Here is a 20011-nt window from a genome sequence, read left to right as displayed (position 1 = left end):
TCTATTCTTTCTGCCCGCTAAAGGATTTAAAAACTGCCAGTTTCACCTTTCAGGGCACAACTTTTTTCCCCCGTTAAATGAACTAAAATGCAAAATAAACAGTCCTTTTGGTTCTGGTAAAATTATTCAGTAAGATGTTTCTTTTACTTCAAATGCAAGCGTTTTCGTTCCTTGAATACACTGTCAATTGTTGTACAGATCCTAGCTGAGTTTGCTAATATTTTATGAGCACGATAACTATTTAAATGCATTCTGCGTACCAACTGTGTGTCAAACTTAATTTTTAAAAGTAATTTATAAAGTAATAATTTTTGCATTTTTTTAAAAAAGTGTCTCTGGTAGCCCAGGTTGGCCTCAAATTCACTCTGTACCTTGAACTTCTGATCCACCCGCCTCTACCTCCTGGTGCTATTATTATGAGCATATGCCACCATACCCTGTGTGGCACGCGGAGGGAACCCAGGGCCTGGTGTATTCTAGGAGAACACTAACAACGGAGTTCTATATTTGCATTTTCAATGGATAGGATTTAAACACATCTTGTTAGGGATAAGTGAAAATCAACATTAATTTATATTCCCTAAACATAGGCCTTAAAGGCAAGCATGCTGGGGGTTCTGGCTTCTAGCAGAGAAGTTAAGCTGTGCACAGTTTGCTGTGGTCAATGGGCACCTGTCAAAGCATGGCTTCTCTTTGCTCCTTCTGGCTTTGTTTTCAGTTGTCTGTCAGAGCCAGGGTCTCTCACTGGAACGAGAGATGGCCTGGAGCTCATCAGGAGAGATCCACCTACCTCACACCTCCCTGACACTGGACTGCAAGCACCATATGTCTTTTTTTTTTCTTTTTTTAATGTGGGTTCTTGAGGGTTGAGAGGCGGCGCGATGGCTAAAAGCCTCTACACCTTTGTTGGTCTTCCAAAGGGAGTTCAGTTCCCAGCACCCACATCAGGCAGGTCAGAACTGTCTGTAAATCCAGTTCCAGGGGCTCTGTCACCCTCTGACCTCTGCATGTACATGGTGTGCATAAACTCGTGTAGACACACATACACACAAATAAAAATTAATCAATTAATTAATTTAAAAAAGAAAGAGAACGAAATGTGGGATCTGGGGGACCTGAGAGCGGGTCCTCTTGCCAGCAAGCACTGTGCTGACTGCACTATCACTTCAGCCCAAATAAGGTCGATCTTAACCTTCAACTTGTCCCTTCTCCTCAAGGGAAATGCTCACTTGTAAACCTTACTTTTGTCTCCTCGAGTTAGCAACACAAGAAACTAAGTTCCTCCTCTCAACTTTTCAAAGCTTTCAGAGGCAAATGAGCAACAGGGTCAAATCGGGCTAATAAACCTTTCTAACTCCCTGCTGAGTGTAAACTTAACGCTAGGCATTTCACAAGACTCGGAGGCAGAGAGTGGGCTAGCTCACTGTATACAGTTTCAATGTACAGAGGTCTTGACAGAGGCAGGGAACCCCATAAATCATCTTCCCACGTTTAAATGGGAGAGGAAGTAACAACACTTACTGTTCTACAGAACTTACTTAAGAAGTGAAAAGCAAGAGACCCCAAGATAATTGTCAGTCTTCTACAATTCCAACATGAGGAGATCAAGAGTCAGATCAGCCTGGGCAGCAAAGGGAGACCCTATTAAAAGAATGAAAGTGGCTAGTGGTAATGGGGCTCACGTTTAATCCCAGGCAGAGTTCGAGGCCAGCCTGGTCTATAGAGTGAGTTCCAGGACAGCCAGGGCTACACAGGGAAATCCTGTCTTGAGAAAACAAAACAACAACAAAAGAATGAAAGGGGGGGGGGGCACCAAGGGTCTGGCTCTGAGTCTCTGTCACTGGTACATTCCTAACATGAATCATCACAATTGTCTAGTTTGCTGTGCTGGGCTACTGTTCGGACTGCGCATGAAAATCCAAGAATAAGTACTGTACCTTTAAAACTCTTAAAGGGTTACCCCAGTATTTCTGACATTAACCAATTTCTCAGCACTGCATTTGCTTGAGTGTGCCACAAGGGAAGAAGAGCCAGGCCCTCCATGGTTCCCGAGGTGGGTTTTCTCACATCCTGGGGTGATGTCAGGCTGCTGTTTACAGGAGGAAGGCTGCCAATTTCCACTGAGCCCAAGAGGGCCTGGGCTGCCTCCCCGGGCTGCATGTGCGCAGGAACGGATCTTTATGTGGCGTGAGTGCATGCCCAGAGTCATATTCAGGGCACTAAAACAATAAAATCTCCTGGTGTGTGCACAGCACACGTCTTAGGTTTCACTAAGATGAAGCAAAGTTGATCAAACACAGCATTCACTTTTGTTACTCAGAGTGGGGGGGGGGAACTGTCCCTCACAAACTTCGTCCTTTATTTAATCTTGAGAAAATAACCTAAAAGCAGAAGTTCTGGCCTTTACAGAGCCCTCCACCCAGTTCTACAAACATTCACTAACAAGAATTATGGACAAACTTCAAAGCTCTAGTGAGCAGGTTTGTAACAGCTTCATTTGAAGAGTCGTTAGGGTTGCTTTTACGCACAATTCTGGAAGCAATTGCTCAAAACACTAACACACTCTAGCTGAATCCACCGAGGGAGAGATTTTGTTACATCTCTTACTATAAAGGAAAAAATATGGCTCTTGAACACTGCCCATTCATAAAGTCCCCCAACGGAAATCAACCCATAATACCAGTTACAGGAGCGGCACTCAACTTCCTGCAAGTCCCCCGCTTCTGGGGCAGCAATCTGACCCAGACATGAAGCAGACTATGCTTATGCCTGGGCTGAACCTGCACAGGGCAGACCTGAATCCTAACGCTGACACACTGAAGAGACATGGGGACGTGACCAGGGCTCGGAACACACTTTCTTGTCCTCTAAGGATATCTGAACAGGGGAGAAAGCACAGCTCAGCAACAAGATGAAGCCAAGGAAGAGTCCTGTGTTCCCCGGTCTGGCTCTGTGGCTAACAGGAGCTAAACCCTGGCCAAATACTAAACTGGGATGGGCTTTATTTTCAGCATCTGAGAAATGGGAATGGAAACAGTAAATGCTATTTTACAACTCACAGAAGACATTAGAAAGAAGCTAACAAGAGGAAGCTGTGTACATTACATGAGGAATTAGAAACAGAAAGAGGCTGGGACATTGCCTGATAGTGGCCAACTCCTCCGAATGCCAGGGAGGAAAACCTGCTAAGTCGGTAGGAAGTGTTATCAGCACTTCCTTCATCTTCTACTTAGACACCACAGTAGCACAAAACCACGGCACCAGTTCAGCTTCGCCAGGGCTGCTTCCAACAAGTAATACTGGCCACTATTCTAAAACACCCCAAGGAACCTGAAGGGCCACCCCGAGTTCCTCCTGAACACGAGCTCCAGAAACAGTTGCCAGAAACCTTCACAGAAATATACAGATGTAGCTGCAGGCTAGGAAATGGCTGCGAGCAGCTTCACTGCCTCACGCATAAAGGACACCTGAAAACCTCCAAGGACAGCAGGTGGCAGGAGTGTGGATGAGCCCGTGGACAAGGCTATGACTGCAGGGGAGAGACTCGCCTCCAGACACAGGAGACAGAAGTTCATGAATTTTATCTGGTTTCTCTATTATTTTTGACAGTAAAAAAAAAAACCTCCTTTTCTTTTCTCTTTTCACTTAGGTATTGACCCCGGGGCATTACGGATGCTATGCAGGCAGTCTGTCTCTGAGCTAGGTCCCAGCCATTCATACATTTTATGTTTAAAGGAAACAGACTTTTATGTAAAGCAAAGCAGTTATCTTGACATTGATAGGCAAGAAGAATAGTAACACAACACAATCCAAACTAAAGGAGATTCTCACTCATTCTTTATTACATTTTTGGGGAGCGGGGGTGGAGGGGTGGAACTGGGAATTGAACCCAGAAACTTGTGTATGCTAGGTAAGTGCTCTGCCAATGAGCTAACATCCCCAACCCTCTTATTCTTAATACTTTCCCTTCCCTAACTTAAAATGTTAAAAGCAGGGACTCAGTCAGTAAAGTGCTTGCCACACAAACCTGAGAGTCTGAGTTGGATCCCCAGCCGTCAGAAGAAGCCAGTACCATGCGTATGCCTGCAGTCCTAGCACAGAGGATGCTGGGGCTCACTAGCTAGCCAGGCCGGCCTGTAGATGAGCTCCAGGTTCACTGAGACTGTCGACAGACCCGAGAATCGACGTCTGGCCTCCGTGTATGTGCACACCGACACTGTCGAACAAGGTGGGGATGGTCATTAAGACAGACCCGAGAATCGACGTCTGGCCTCCGCGTGTGTGCACTCCGACATGGGCGCTCAGACACAGATAAATTCTAAAATTGGCCATTTGGGTTTTTTTGTTTCCTTTATATTTAACAATTGGACAATCTCGTTATAAAGCAATCAGAGGTGTACACAGAACAAAACAGGACATCTGAAGCACAGAAATTTATAATCAGACTGACCAACTGTCTAGTTTCCAGAATACCACCTTCCACTTCTAAGCCCTCTGCTGAGGCGGTCACAGTGCACTCGCTCAGTACTCAACACTATATGACAGCCACCCGGGAGCAGGAAGGAGTCCAGGAACTCACGGGGGCGTTCACACAGGTGACCGCAGCAGTCATGCCTGTCGGTGCAGAAGTGACCAACATAAGATGGAAAAAATTCCAAGTGTGGTACTACAGGCTTGTAGCTCCTGCTAGTCTGTAAGCTGAGGCGGAAGCGCCACCTGAGCCGAGGAGTTCAGGATCAGCTACCCGAGCTACATGGTGAGACATCATCAGAAAACAAAACATCCTGTGGAGGATGCAGTTCAACTCAGCATTTGCCTAGCGCAGAGCCTCGGGTTCAACTCCCACTATGTTAGTTAACTAAGCCTGGTGATGCACAGCTGGAATTCCACCCTAGGGGGGTAGAGGCAGGAGGACCAGAAGTCCAGGGTCATCCTCAGCTATGTGACAACTCTGAAACCAGCCTCGGATACCTGAGACCCTTTCAAAAACCAAACCAAAAGAAAACAAGAAACAAAAAAGTTCTTTCAAAAACCTTATTTATTTTGGGCAATGATGGCCCAGCGCTCAAGGCAGAGGCAGTACTGTGAGTTCGAGGCCAGGTAAGCCTGGTCTACAGAGTGAGTTCCAAGATAACCAAGGATACAGAGAAACACTATCTCGAAAAACAAAACAACAAAAAAACCTTATTCATACAAATATCCAATACTTAAGTCCGAAACTACATGAAATGATATCGTTAACACCTAAAACAAGCAAGGTGGCAACAAGTACCTCTCCTCCCACATCACTGGCAAGATCCTCCGTCCATCTCTTCATTACTGCGGGCAGAGTGCTTGGTTACAGAGGAGCGCGTCCTAGAGCTCAGGGGCTGCGTGAGGAACTGACTGCAGAGTCTCCTCGGAGAAGTAGACATGCAGGGAAAGTGGGAGAGAGACAGACGGCAGAAGGCTCCTACCCAGCAAATCTAGGGCGAGGAAGGGAGCTGTTAGCTGGATTCCCTTTCAGGGTTCTGCACATCTGAGAAGTGTGGCTGTGGGCGTGCCCGCTGCAATCCCAGCCCTGGGGCAGAGGGTGAGAAGAGGCAGGAGGAGTTCCAAGAGATAAAGGCCAGCCTGATCTACAGAATGAGTTCCAGGCCAGCTAGGGCTACACAGAGACCCCAAGGGATAAAGTATCAAGACAGCACTGTAGAATGTCAGTGCCTCAGGTTCCCTGAGGACTTCCAAAACATCAAAACCAGGCTCTCCCTGCTGGACTGTGTCCCGAAAAGGCTAATTCTATGTATTCTGTTAAGACGGCAGGAGATGCTTGAGTCGTTCAGTCGCGGCTCATTAACACTGATAGTCCTGATGCGAGAGCCCAAAGTTTGATCATTTTTCTTGATTATTTTTAATCAATGAGAAGTTAACAGTATTTTTAAACTTAATGTAGTCATTAGAGACAATAGAGAAATTTACCCAGAACACACACATGAGATCATTACCTGGTAAACTTGTACTGAGCCTTCAGCACTGTGCACTTGTTTAGCAATGGGAAGGCCCTCGGCGCCATAAAAACAAAAACAAAACCGGAGGGTAGAAGAATGGAACGGATGTACTTCTCCTCTAAACAAATCTATCCAGAAAGTCTATGGCTCCACAGGCAAAATTCAATTTAGGGAACTGAAAAGGAGGGGGAAAGAAACAATGTATTTAGGGGACGCATTAAGCCATTTACCCCATTCCTAAAAAGAACAGGGGCTGGCGGATGGCTGGGGGGGATGAAGTGCTTGCTGTGTAAGCATGAGGACGTGAAGTCAGATCCCCAGCATAAAAGGCAGGCACGGAGCCGGGAGTGGTGATGCACCCCATTAACCCCAGCACTTGGGAGGCAGAGGCAGGCGGATCTCTGTAAGTTCGAGGCCAGCCTGGTCTACAAGAGCTAGTTCCAGGACAGGCTCCAAAGTTACAGAAAAAAAACCTGTCTCGAAAAAACAAAAACAAAACAAAAAACAAACAAACAAACAAAAACAGACCCAGGCAATACTTTTCAGTAACCCTACTGCCGGAGATTGTGGGGTGGACAGGTATATCTAGGAGAGGGGACTGACCAGCCAAACTAGCCTAGAAAGCGAGCTCAGTGAGAGAACCCTCTCAAAAGGGGCGGGTGGGCACCAGGTGCTGAACTCTGACCTCCACACATGAATGCACAGGCAAGTGCACCCATGCACACAAAGGTACACACCAGACACTAGCCATTCCTCCACACCTTTTTTTAAAGATTTTTTGTTTTATTTTATATTTATGAGTGTTTTGCCTGCATGTATGAAAATGTACCACACACATGCCTAGTGCCCACAGAAGTCAGAATAAAGCATCAAACCCTCTAGAACTGGGGTTACAGATGGTTGTGAGCCTTCATGTGAGTTCTGAGAATCGAACCCAGATCCTCTGAAAGAGTAGCCAGTGCCCTTAACCGCTGAACCACCTTCACCCCACCCCACCCCCATGGAATAATTATAAAAGGAACAGAGAAGCCTGACTAAAATTATATTCTTGACTCCGTGTCAAAGATGAGTCATAATCAGTAAACCTATAAGGAAAGGATCCCTTGGAGAACACACAACTTCGATTCTCTACATTCAAATTTGTGCAAACTATTAAAAGACACTCCAGTGAGACTTACACATGAAGAAAAGCTCTCCAAGGTCCAATACATAAATTTAAACCAACACCCATTCCTCCGTGCCTCCTTGGTTCTATCCGTCTCTCAAATGTAAAATGTATGTACGGCCTAAGGTATGAAACATGAGACTGAAGGGTAGGTACTTAAGATAGAGAAATGATTAAAAGTCACAAACTGAAAAACATACTGCAGAGTCAGGTGTGGTTGTTCCACAAGTTACCCCAGCATGTGGGAAGCTAAGGAACAAAGACCAGCCTGGGCTACCTAGTAAGACCCCGTCTCCTCACTTGATCTTAGTCAAAAGGGTGAGAAGCAATGAGATCCTGTTGGGGAAAAAAAAAAGAAACAAAAACAAAAATTCTAATAATAGAGAGTATCGTAACAATGTACCTTACAATCTAGGTGGCTTAAACATAAGCTGTATTGATTATACATTAAGTGCATGCATTTAAAATATTGAATTTAGTAAAGTTCATTTATTTATTTTGATGCAGGGTCTCCGCTGTCATTCCTAGGTTGGTTTCTAACTCAATCCTCCCGTCTCAGCCTTTCGAGTAACTTGAATTATAGGCACACTCACCACACAATCACTTTGGTAAATCCTCTCTCTCTTTGTAGAGGTGGGGTGGTGCTGAGATTGAACCCGGCACTTCACACATGCTAGGCAAGTGCTCTACCACTGACCTACACGGCAGCTGTTTGTTCTGAGACAGGGTTTCTTACGGTTCAGGGTAGTCTCAAACTCACTATGCAGCTAAGGATGACCTTGAACTACTGATCCCTCTGCCTCCACTTTCTAGGTGCCGGGACTACAGCCATCATACAACATCCTGCTAGGTTACAGCTTGGTACACTTGACCCAGGTCGATATCCTCAAGTCATTCGCAACAGAGATAATGCACACACGACTATGCTGAACGGGCTCTTCAGTACGGGAACTGGGTGATGGGTAGAGATGATGCCCTCTGCAGGAAAACACAGTCTTCCTGGGTTGTTTTTCTCCCTAAGTCTCCACAGAACAGTCTAAATACTTTCACTAACAGACAGAAGACAGAAGCAGGCCGATCTCTGTGAGTTCAAGGTTAGCCTGATCTACAAAGTTCCAGGACAGCCAGGGCAACACAGAGACACCCTGTCTTGAAACACAAAAACAAAAACAACAAAAAAAAGTAAGTAAGTAAGTAACAGATAAACTGTGAAATTTTGGACTTTTATCCCCAAATTGCAATCTAAGAGACAGGAATGCATTATAATATTCTTAGACGTAGTTCCAAATAAAGAATCATGTTGTCTAAAAATTAGAGTATCAGCATTTCAAAACAGTCAGAAAAAAAATTAAACAAAACCATAGTCATACAGCATTGTGCCTGAATTTAAATCCAAGGCTAGAACACCACTCGACAGAACAGTGCCTGCCTGGAGTTCACGTGGCCTTAGGCCCAGTTTCCATCCCTATTCAACAACAGCAAACACAAAGGTGCAGTCTGTCTGCTAATTTCAATGCAAAGTAATTTGGAAGGATTATTTACAAATTATAGCTATATATATTCAGCTTCTTAAGTTTGCCAAATTAGGTGTAGGTAAACCCACCTGGCAGACAGGGCTATTCTAGGCAGAACTGGGGGAAACGCATATTTAGTAGCTGCCAAAGGCTGCCTCTCCGTCCTTCCTCAGGAACTCCCTAGTCTACAGCACCTTCACTGATGTTGCAGGGTTCCCAGCAGCGGGCCCTCTATTTATTAATTTTGACTCAGGAATCTAAACTATATCCACACTGTGTTTATAAACTCTGTTCACAGGTGCAGATGCTGCTTCCCAGGGGGACAGTGAATGTCGCTAAGAGCCAGGGTGCCGGCTCCATTTTTCATTGCTTCCCTACTAAGTCTGTGCAGTAGCTGGAGATGAGACTAATCTTTGTCCAAGACACAAACGCTTTCTAACCAATGTTACCTAGGCTTACAGGGAGATGGTTCCCAAGAAGGCCATCCAGAACTTCCAGAGGCAGGTCCAGAGGTCTAGGACTGGAGCTATTGCTGTGGCACACAGCAGACTTTCCGTTACGCTACACTGCATACTGGCCAATCGAAGGGATTCGTTTCTTAGCAGGGACCATTTGCCTCTAAGTGGACCATGAGCATCAGTGTCTTACTATACTCCCAAGAACCCAGCACATGTATTAAGTATTTATAAAAAAGAAACAGAATAATTCACGACCATCACTACATGTTACATGCCATGCTACTTGTATTCTGAGGTATATTCACTCCGTTATTCAAGACGAAACCAACACTAATAGTTTTATTTGTGCAGTCACTGAAACAGACCTTAGCTCCCACTATACACCAGGCAAAGCAAACGCAAGCAAACTTGTTAATTGTTTAATATCGCTGGGAGGACTACGGCTACATCCCCACTGTGAAACAGTCCTTGTTGTTATTGTTGTTTTTCCGGCTCTGTCACAAAGGAAACAAAGGAACAAGGGAAAACAACTTTAAAAATCTAATAAAAATTTAGAAAGAATTCCAGACCATGGTCATCCTATAATTTTCCAGGGTTAATAAATACGAAAGATTCATGACTTCTGGGAGAAGCTGACACTGGTGTGTTTTGATGTCTCAACTCAAATTCAAATAAAAATTGTTTACTCAAATGCATTTTGTGGTTGGAACTGGGATTCCCTTTATACAAAATCAAAGGACATAAAATCCACATTAAGATTCCTTCCTGTTATCATTTCATCATTGGACAACGTTTAATTGTAGCTGCTCCGAACAGCAGCTCCCAAGCTCTAAACTCACCGCAGCCCTCTGGAATCTGGATTCTTTCCAGGGAGGGCTATGCCGGCCCTTTCACTGCCTCGTAGGCCCACATTAGGGCTCCAAAACACAGGGCATCTAATTTTATTTAAATTAAGTAAAATGTAACAACAGGGACTGGGAAGATGGCTCAGTAGTTAGGAGCACTGGCCGCTCTTCTGGAGGACCTGAGCTCAATCCCCAGCGATCACACGGCGTCTCACAGCCACTTCTAACTCCAGTTCACAGGGATTTGACGCTTTCACTGGCACCATGCACACAAACTGTACACGAGCATACATGCAGGCAAAATACCTACACACATTAAATTAAATAAAATTTAAAAGTAGCAACAGATTATTTTCCAAGTCGGAAGGAAGAGCCAGGCAGCCTGGTCAGTGCGCACGGACGATTCCAGCACTCACCGAGGGCTGACACAGCAGGATCAGGTCGGCCTGACTGCAAAGGAAGCTCAGCCTGTCTCAAAAGAAATGATCATTCGTATTCGTTTTTCTGAATTGGGTTTAAGAACACCTGATTTGTGATGTCTAAATAACATCAAGAAATTGGGTCCGCAAATACTCCCACCAGTGAAATATTGTGGTCCTTGGGAAATTTTTTTCTTACAAGATTTTTACGCAAGTCTTACTGGGACTGGAGGTGCAGCCTAGTGGAAGGGCACTTGCTTTGTGTGGCTATGTGGCGGTTTTCTTGGTGACTTTCAGCATCACAAAGAAAGAAAAAAGCATTTGTTTTCAAACTCTGATTTTCTAGGTAAAAGAACCCTTAAAATCCAACAACAGGAGACACTGCATTTGAGTTAAAGCCAGTGAAGACAATAAGGCTGATGGGACTTCAGCAGGGACATTAATCAGGCAACAACGTGAGTCTGGAAGACGTCACAGTGGACAAGGTCTGATGTCCCAACTCGATTTCAACAGTCAAAAACAAAACAAAAGGAGCTGCTCCTCCCCACACTGTGCGGTTCTCAGGAAAGTCATCTCAACATGGTTGGGACAGTCACCACGCACAAAAGAAAGCTTACACAGTCACCAGTCACTTGGTGTGAGGCAAGACACTTTACAGTAACGTCAGCAGGAAAGAAGGCTCTGGGCCTCCCCCCCCATAAGACAGATTAATAGAAAAGTCAGTAAATAACAAAGATGCTAATTCTCACAAACTCTGAGACATTCTGAGACATGTCTGAGGTTTACAGCGTGGCCTTGGACCCTGTGCAGGTAAGATGATCAATGCTCATCTTTCCATAAGACAAAAAAAAATCCTTCTGTAGAAAAGACTCTCCCATGGGTCTAATACAGCAATCTAAAGTAAATGAACGCTTCAACCCTGTGTCCTGCATTGACAAACGCACAGAGAGGGAATGGAAAACCCCACTGTGATCAAGCAAAAGAACCACAATGATTATGAAAAGCCCAAGTAAGAAAATGTCACATGAATACACACGGGAATGCACACATACACACACACACACACACACACACACACACACACACACACACACACGCATACAAACTCAACCAGAAATAGTAAAAAATGAAAGGCATTTCACAACAAAGGGAAGAGGGCTGTGGGAAACAATGCTTATAATAAAAGGTAGGATCTTTTGACTATTTAATATACTAAACATTGGGTACCGAAGATCTACTCACACCCTCATAGCAATATGGACTTTAAATGCAAAAGCAGAGAATGAATGAGACTACTGTTTCAGGTGATTGGCTGTTGAACAATAAGAACAAAGAAGTAAGTTTATTTTGTTTGGTTGGTTTGTTTTTTTGTTTTGTTTTGAGACAGGGTTTACTCTGTGTAACAGTCTTGACTATCCTGGAACTCACTTTGTAGACTAGGCTGGCCTTGAACTCAAAGGGATCTGCCTGTCTCTGCTTCCCAGGGGCTGGGACTAAAGGCCTGTACCATCACCCCTGCCTGGTAATTTTGCTTTTGTTTTTGTTCTTTAAGATGTTTAGATTCCTGGGAGCAGGCTGAAGAGACGGCTCAGCAGTTAAGAACAAATTCAGTACCCAGTGTCCATGTCAGACGCCTCGCAGGGTGCCTGTAAGCCCAGCTCCAGGCACTCCAACACTTCTAGCCTCAGAGGCACAGCACTCAGGCACACACACTTACCTAAAGTAAGCTAGTGTGCATAATTTAAAATAGAGTAAGCCTTAAAACAAAGAAGAGTTGCTTCCTAGAGGATGGGGCCGTAGCTCAGTGGCAGAGCATGTGTCTGGTGCGCACACAGTGCACAGTTCAATCCCAGCAGCCAGAGAAACACGATTTCCGCTTAGAAAACTCACATTTGGAAGATTACTACTCGCTTTTCTTAATACTGATTTAGCTCAATAATATTTCTGTGTAGGGCCTACGTACTTAAACAGGTCCTGTTCTGAGAACACTGACATCTCACTTTCCCTTTAGAAGATGAACAATATCATAACTGATAACTGCTAATAATTAGAGAAGGAGTTAAGCGGAATTCTGACCAAGTTATCCAACAGGCTAACTCTAAGCCTCTGACTTTAAGATGTATATATATTTGAGACAGTGTCTCATGAAGCCCAGACGGACCTGGACCACACCAGGTGGCTTGAACTCATGATCGTCCTTCCTCCACCTGCCTAGGTGCTAGGATTAAAGGCATGTGCCACCATGCCCAGCTACCTTCTAATGTTTATTTTTATATGTGTGTGTGTGTATCCCTGGTTTCTCTGTGTAGCCCTGGCTGTCCTAGAACTTACTTTGTAGGGAGTCCTGGGACTCAGAGATTTGCCTACCTCTGGCTCCCGAGTGCTGGGGTTAAAGGCGTGTGCTACCATGCCTCCATTTTATCTTCTAACTTTTAAAGACTCCTAAACCCTGGTGTGGTAGTACACCCCTGTAATCCCAACACTTGGAAAGGTGGCAAGAGAATCGAGAGTTCAAGGCCAACCTGGACTGCATGAGACCCAGTCTTAAAAAACAAAACAAATGAAAAAAAAAAACCCTACAACAACAAGAATAACAACAACAAAAAACCCCAATAATAAAGACTCCCCACTCATTTTCAGAGGCAGGCAGGGGACCTTTACAGTGCAGCCTTTTTGCGCGTGCCTTTGTCTGCCCAAATAAAAAGAACTGACTGGGATAGATGAACTCCTTCGAGCCCCTCTATTCTGAAGCGTGTATATTCCACTGTTGCAAATGATTCAATATACGTGAGTACAAAGAGGGCCCCAAAGCCAAGTGCTCCCTTTGAAAGCAAATAATTAATTTTTCTTTGACTTTCTTTTTAACTTTTTCTCTTTTATTTGTTTTGAAAAAAAATCCTAAGTCTGGCTCTATACATAAACACATAATACATACATATATACACATACATAATTTATTTTTATTTTATGGTCATTGGTGTTTAGTCTGCTTACAGATTTTGGCTTAAAAATATTAAATGTACCGGGTGTGGTGGCACACACTTTTAATCCCTGCACTGGAGTGACAGAGGCAGGCGAATCTCTGAGTAAAGGCCAGCCTGGTCTATACAGGGGATTCCAGGACAGCTGGAGCTACGCAAAGAAACCCTGTCTTAAAATAAATAAAAGAGAAAAAAAGAAGAAGTATAGTGGCACTGCCTCAGCCTCTTAAAAACAAAACAGAACAAGAAGAAGAAGGGGGAGGAGAAGGAGGACCCTAGAAAAACACTCCAAGTGTTCAGTGAAAAACACGAGGTTTTCCATCTTCAGAACAGATATTTAAAACGCTGTATCTAAGTGCCTATAAATTCTTTTTTAATATTTTATCTCATTTATTCAGTGAGTGTGTGCATGAGGACCATCTTTGAGGGTCCCGTCTCTCCTTCTACCATGTGGGTCCCAGAGATGTAACTGATCAGAGCCCTTACTCCATGAGCCGCCTCATCGGCCTTATAAACACTTTCGTAAAGTTTTGTTCTGATTAACTGGGTGTAGTGGCTCACACCTGTAATCCCAGCACTCAGAAGACTGAGGTAGGAAAATTGTTAAGGGCTCCAGACCAGCCTGGACCACACAGTTCCTGGCCAATTAGGGCTCTGAGGCCCCCATCTCAAGGAAAAAGTCCATGAACAGAAAGATGTGGGATACGTGGCTGCAATCCAAGACCTCGAAGGCTGAATGAAGCAAGAGGAGGACCATGGCACAGCCTGGGCTACACATGAGAACAAGTGTTCTAAAACTTGATTATTTTAGTCAATGGAAATGCAACATGGTCAACTAGACAGTGTAGTATGATTTGATTAAACAAAGGATTGTATACACAATTACCTGGTTACTGTAACCAGGTAATTCTCTCAAGAAGGTTTAACAATGTTATAAAACTCGGCCATACTCCTGGTTTTTTAAACAAGATACTTCTTTTAATTCATGCATTTATAACTTCAGAGGGCACAGTAACCAAACTATGTTTTATTGACAAGTAAAACAAAAGAGTTCTATAAACAGTGTAGGTCACAGGCCCCATCAAATTCGCTCGTTTAGAAAAAAAGTATATTTCCCAATTGTGTAGTCGTGGGAAAGTTTGAAGATTGCTTCATTTACTGATTGCACAGGCCTCCATTTTAACCCCGGCCACACTATCACTGGCGCCACTTGGCAGCTAGTTATTATTAGGACTGTCCAAGAGGAAGAGTTTTCCTCCTGAACGGAGCAGACAAAACTTCAGTCCTTGAGGAAGTGATGCCATTTTACCCTCCAATGCTAGGCTCATACGTTCTCTTTAGTAATTCTGAAGCAGAGACTTCTATTCTGTCACCATTTGAGACTTTCAAAATCTATTCTGTATGGCTAACATTAATGAAGAACAGCATTCGTCTTAGTGACAGAAAGTTTAAAAGTCAAAAAGGGTTATGATTAAAACCTGGACATGTCAGGTAACAAAAGAAGACATGCTTTTTCAAAGTATTTCAACTTAATCTTCAGATTAAAAATCTCTTAGTAAAGATAAATTATAAATTTCATTAACTCTTAAAGCACTAAAAGTAAAAATTCCTTTTTTTCCCTGAGGGCCGATATTAAAGGTAGGAGCCACCACACCCAAGTAAAAATCCAGTTCAACAAGAAACAATGTTGTCTACAGTACCACACTTAACATGCACAGTCCACCATTCATAAACAATTTGGAAAAAAACATTGTTCAATTAATTCCACAGTTATTTACTTTTTATATGCCAAGTGAGGCACCAGCAATGAACTCAGCAGTGAAATGCTACTGTTAGTTTTACAGGCAAAAGCCACAGACAACAACCGCCATGTGATTTCTGTAACAATTTTATAATGGAGGTGGGTACAAGCTACTCTGCAAATTTAAATGCAATGGGGCCTCGAACTTGTAATGCTAGCACTCAGGAGGCTCAAACAGGCTTGAAGCTAGCCTGGACTAGAGTGAGAGCCTTTCTCAAAAAGAAAAAAGAAGAGAAAGAGTGCGGACAACTCAACTCATCCAGGGAGCTAAAAGCCATTTTTCAGAACAATATCTCACTATATATAACCCTGTCAGCCTTTAATTTCTGGTCCTGTTTCCTGAGTGCCAGGGTTACAAGTATATTACAATATGTCTTGCCCAATAACTGAGTCTCCCTCCTTCACTTCTGAGTATAAGTATGCATGTTCCCGTGTGCAGGTACGTGCATATGCGATCGCCCACACGTGGAAGCCAGAGGACACCCTCAAGCATTGCTTAGGCACTGTCTACTTTGTTTTTGAGACAGTGCCGCTCACTGGGCTGGAACCTGCCAAGTCGGCTAAATTAGCTGGTCAGTGAGCAGCGGCCTGTTGCAGCTTCCGCAGCGCTGGGATCGCAAGCCCACAACACCAGATCCAGCTTTTCAATGTGGGGCCTGGAGATCTAATTCGGGTCCTTGTGCTTATAAGGCAAGCGACTTATGAACTGAGTTATCTCCCTAGCCTTTCTGATGGCATTTTTGAGACAAGGTCTTGTTATGAAGTCCTGGCTGGCATAGAACTTTCTATGTAGACCAAGACGGCCTCAAATTTGTGGCTTTCCCTGCTTCTGGAGTACAGGCTTACAGGAATGTGCCACCATATCTGGCTTCTAAAAAACTGAGCTTCTTAAACGTTTCACATAAACTCTAATTCAAACATCAGGCATACGATAAAAGTCTGCTTAACGGCAATGATGCTTTATAAAAATTTTAACACTGGGGCTAAGAATGCCAATCAGTGGTAGAGCTCCTGCCTTCACACAGGCAGGGTTCGAGGTTGGATTCCCAAACACCCTCCTTTTTTTTAAAGTTATCTGTACACAAGAACCGTAAGAGAGCTAAACTCAGGAAGATGGACCAAGCACTATTCAAAATCTCTGCACATGCTAATTCATTCCGTCCTCATAACAGTATGGAGTTGGTACTGCTACTGTTACCATTTCATAGGTGAAAATATCCAACGTTAACTTGGCCCAGGGCACAGAGACAGCAAAAGCATACTGAGACTTGGACCTACAGGACCCCAGTCAAGAACACTCTCTTTTCATTTTGTTTGGGCTTTAGTTTCTTTGTCTGTTGTTTTGTTTGTTTCAGAAAAAGCTCCACTATGGTCTGCATCTTGGTCTCAGGTCATCCTTTCGCCTCAGACTCCCTGACAGATGGGCTCCTGCTGATCACTAGCAGCCTTGTCTGGAGCCCCACTTGCCACTCTCAGCCCTGTGGGTATGGTGCGTGTGCATGTATTCATGTGTATTCATGTATCTGTGCAAAAATACATGCAACGCGTGTGGAGGTCAAAGGCTGACATCAAGTGTCCATCTTTTATGAAGCTAGGGTCTCTTGCTTGAACCTAGAGCTTGCCAATTTGCTAGTTTGCCCCAAGAGTCCCTGTCTCCAGCTCTGAGTAGTGGGATTACAGGAAGGCTACCACCGTTTTGTAGGTACTGAGAATCTGAATTCAAAAAAATAGACTCCCAAGTGAACAATCTCTCCAGTCCCTAAATACTACACAGATACCTATCTTCCCACAATGATGTATCTATGGTAAGCATCTTATTAATCCTTAAAAGAAAAAAAACTATTTTTTGGAGGGGGGTGTTTTTGGTTTTTTTGCTTTTTGTTTTGTTTTTTCAAGACAGAGTTTTTCTGTGTAGGTTTGGAGCCTGTCCTGGAACTCGCTCTGCAGACCAGGCTAGAACTCACAGAGCTCCTCCTGCCTCTGTCTCCTGAGTGCTGGGATTAAAAGTGTGCGCCACCACCCGCATGGTGAGAGAATTTTTTTTTTTTAAAGAGGAGTCTTTCTGGAGAAACAACTGGAGAAAACCACTACAGCCCAGATTGTTTGAAATGTGTCCAAGGTCACAGAGAGAGAGAGTGACCAGTGAGAGAGAGAGAGAGAGTGGCAAAATCCAAATTCAGACAGCAGGGTCCCCGGTGCTAGGCAGCTTCATCCTCATGAAAAAGTCACATGGTAAATTTATTAAACAATCCAAAGAGGCTTTGTGTGAGTCTTCCTGAAACACCCTGAAAGGCCTGGGAACTGGTGACAAGCATGTCTTTAAAACAGCATTTCTACATCTAAATCACTTTTCGACTTCACCACTTTGGACTGATCATAACCGCATTTCTGCTCTTTAAAAAGAGATCTTCTGGAGCAACTTGGCAGATTTCAGCACAGGAACAGTCTATTCTTTAAAATTAAATTTAGTAACAACTTATTCTGGTTAGTCTGAAAGAGAAGTCGAAAATGAACGACTAAGAGGCCAATGTTGTGTTTTAATATTTCAAAACATGTTTGGTTTGGCCTAAGTTAAATCTTGTGGACAACTAACGGAGAACTCGATTTAAAGGGGGCAACACCAGCTCAAAACTACTAATGGCTAAACAGCAACCCCAGAATCCAGTTCGGAGCAACCATGTCTTATCATTCTTTCACCTCAAAATAAGTATTACAGAGCCAGAAGGGAAGATCCTTATGAAGCATAGAGAGGTGTGGGTACCTGTAGTTTGGAGGCGCGTAAGATGGAGAAACCAAATCTAAAATTGAGGAAATTCTGCAGAGTAACATTGTTTAAAGAACAGTCAAGAATATAAAAGGTATAGAAAAAGAAACAAAATCTAAACCACTCTTCCATCCATACCGCTCTGCACTGCGGCCAGTGACTGAGAAAGACAAGGTTCTGTGTTGTAATGCCTCCCTAAGGCGGAGGAAGCCCGAAGTGGACACACCATGCTGGATTCCTCTCTTACCTTGTTCTCTTCCAACAGGTTCAGACTTCATAACCTTCAATACTGAATTCACATTTTTTCAGAAGAAAACCCACAAAATTGCTTCAAAATAAAAGCTAAGCAATGCCACTTGGCAACCAGTCTTCTCCTCCTCTATCACCATGCGTTCAAATTAAAAACACCTTTTGCTTTGCGTTCTTTGAATGAAAGTTAACTTTGATTTAGAGGAAAATGTGCCCATTAGGCATTTTACACTTTTTGCAGGGCACTCAGTCTATCAGATCACATCGCTGCCTATTACTGCTCACTTAGGCATTCAAAAGACAGAAAGCATGCCAGCACCAATTATTTTACAAGCGGCTTAATGCCCCGCTGGTGGAAGTCTGGCAATACCTACATGTACAGCAAGACAGGAGAAGGAGGGCGTCAAGGGCGGGGGAAGAGCGAGCCAGGGAAGGAGGGAGTCGCCTCCTCAAAAGCACGCCGGACCGGGAACCTCCAACCACAACCTGATCCCTGCCCTTCCCAAAAGTGGCCTGGCAACCAATTTTTTTTTTTCTCTTAGACCACCCCACCCAAAACCCCGCGCCATACTCACCTTCCGCGAAGAAGTGGGCGCTGGGTCCAGCTCCCAGGCGGGTCGTACGGCCGCGGAGAGCGGGCGTCGGTCGGCGCGTCCCTCGGTGCGGGACCGGGAACCCGACGAGTGGGAGCGCGGAGGAGCGGGAGGAGGAGCGGGATGGGGGTGCCCGCTCCTACCGAGCCCGCTGGTACTCCGCCGCTGCCCCGCGGAGGAAAGCCGACCGGGTGATGGACTGACTGTCGGGGGAACGGCGGGGACGGGCGAGGAGGGCTAAAGGAGCGAGACCGCGCACGGGCTGGACCGGAGACGGCAAGAAGCGGCTCGGGGTCTAGCCCATGCCGCGGCGGCCTGGGGGCAGAGGCTGGCTGTGGGGAACTTGCCGTGGCTGGCGAGATGCGGGAGGAGGGCGCACCGGGAGGAGTACAGCCAGCCAGCCATGGATAGCGGGGCGCCGAGAGCAGGGGCGGCCGGCGGCGGGGAGCACCGCCCGCTCGGCTCGCTCAAGACATTTAATTGGATTGATGGGTTGTGCAGTGACTCACAGACTTTAAAGAGTCCTAGGGCAGTCCCCGCCCAGCTGGACCGGGAAGAAGCGGCGGGGCGGGCGGGGTAGGGGGCCCGGGAGAGTCGCGAGGGAGGAGGCGGCGGGGCGGGAGCACAGCGAGGATGCCCAGTGGCGGGGCGCGCCGCCTTGACGGGCGTGATCGTCAACCAATGGCGGTGGGGCTCGCTAGGTGGCTGGCTTCGCCCCTGGCCCAATGAGTCTTCTAAGGACACTGTCGCGCACCGGGCGGGGGAAGCGATGGGGGTGGGGAGAGGTGGGTGGACGTTGAGCAGGGGGAGGAGAAAAAGAGCCGCGGGAGACCCGCGGAGTCACTCAGCCCTCCTCGTTCTAGAAGTGCGCTTTTCGCCAATCAGAGCGCCACCTGCGAGTGATGGACGCCGGCCTGTGGCCAATGAGGAGGAGAGGCTGGCGGCGAGGAGTGGGCGGGCCCGTGCTCTCGCCCCCTCCTCCCGCGCGGTCTTCCAGCCCTCCCGGCCCGGGTCAGTCACGCAAGTCAGCGTGTGAGAGCCGGGCAGCGCGGGCGGGGCGGAGCGGCGTGACCGGACACCGGCTGGAGGGGCGCACCGGCGGGTCCCTTGCGAAGCCTGCAGGCGGACCCTGCCGGGCGATTCGGAGTGGATCTGATCCAAACTTGATCGGCGTCCACGCAGCGCCCACTCCTCAAACAGCCCGATGTGAAGTCCGGTGGGCATGTGCTCTGGGA

General features: G+C 45.6%; 1 protein-coding gene across 2 annotated transcripts in view; it reads right to left on the bottom strand.

Annotated features, from left to right (window-relative positions):
* The window catches only part of Sertad2 (SERTA domain containing 2), a 119265-nt gene extending 99948 nt beyond the window's left edge, over positions 1 to 19317 (bottom strand). The window contains exon 1 of one of the 2 annotated variants that reach the window (XM_075944430.1): positions 18759 to 19317. The gene's annotated coding sequence lies outside the window, so the exon portion shown is untranslated. The remainder of the gene's footprint in view (positions 1 to 18758) is intronic. The other variant, XM_075944428.1, reaches the window with a different exon arrangement.
* Between the last annotated feature and the right edge of the window lie 694 nt (positions 19318 to 20011).

Source organism: Microtus pennsylvanicus, chromosome 12 (genome assembly GCF_037038515.1).
Source record: "Microtus pennsylvanicus isolate mMicPen1 chromosome 12, mMicPen1.hap1, whole genome shotgun sequence".
Classification (NCBI taxonomy): Eukaryota; Metazoa; Chordata; class Mammalia; order Rodentia; family Cricetidae; genus Microtus; species Microtus pennsylvanicus.
This window is presented reverse-complemented; position numbering and strand designations above follow the sequence as displayed.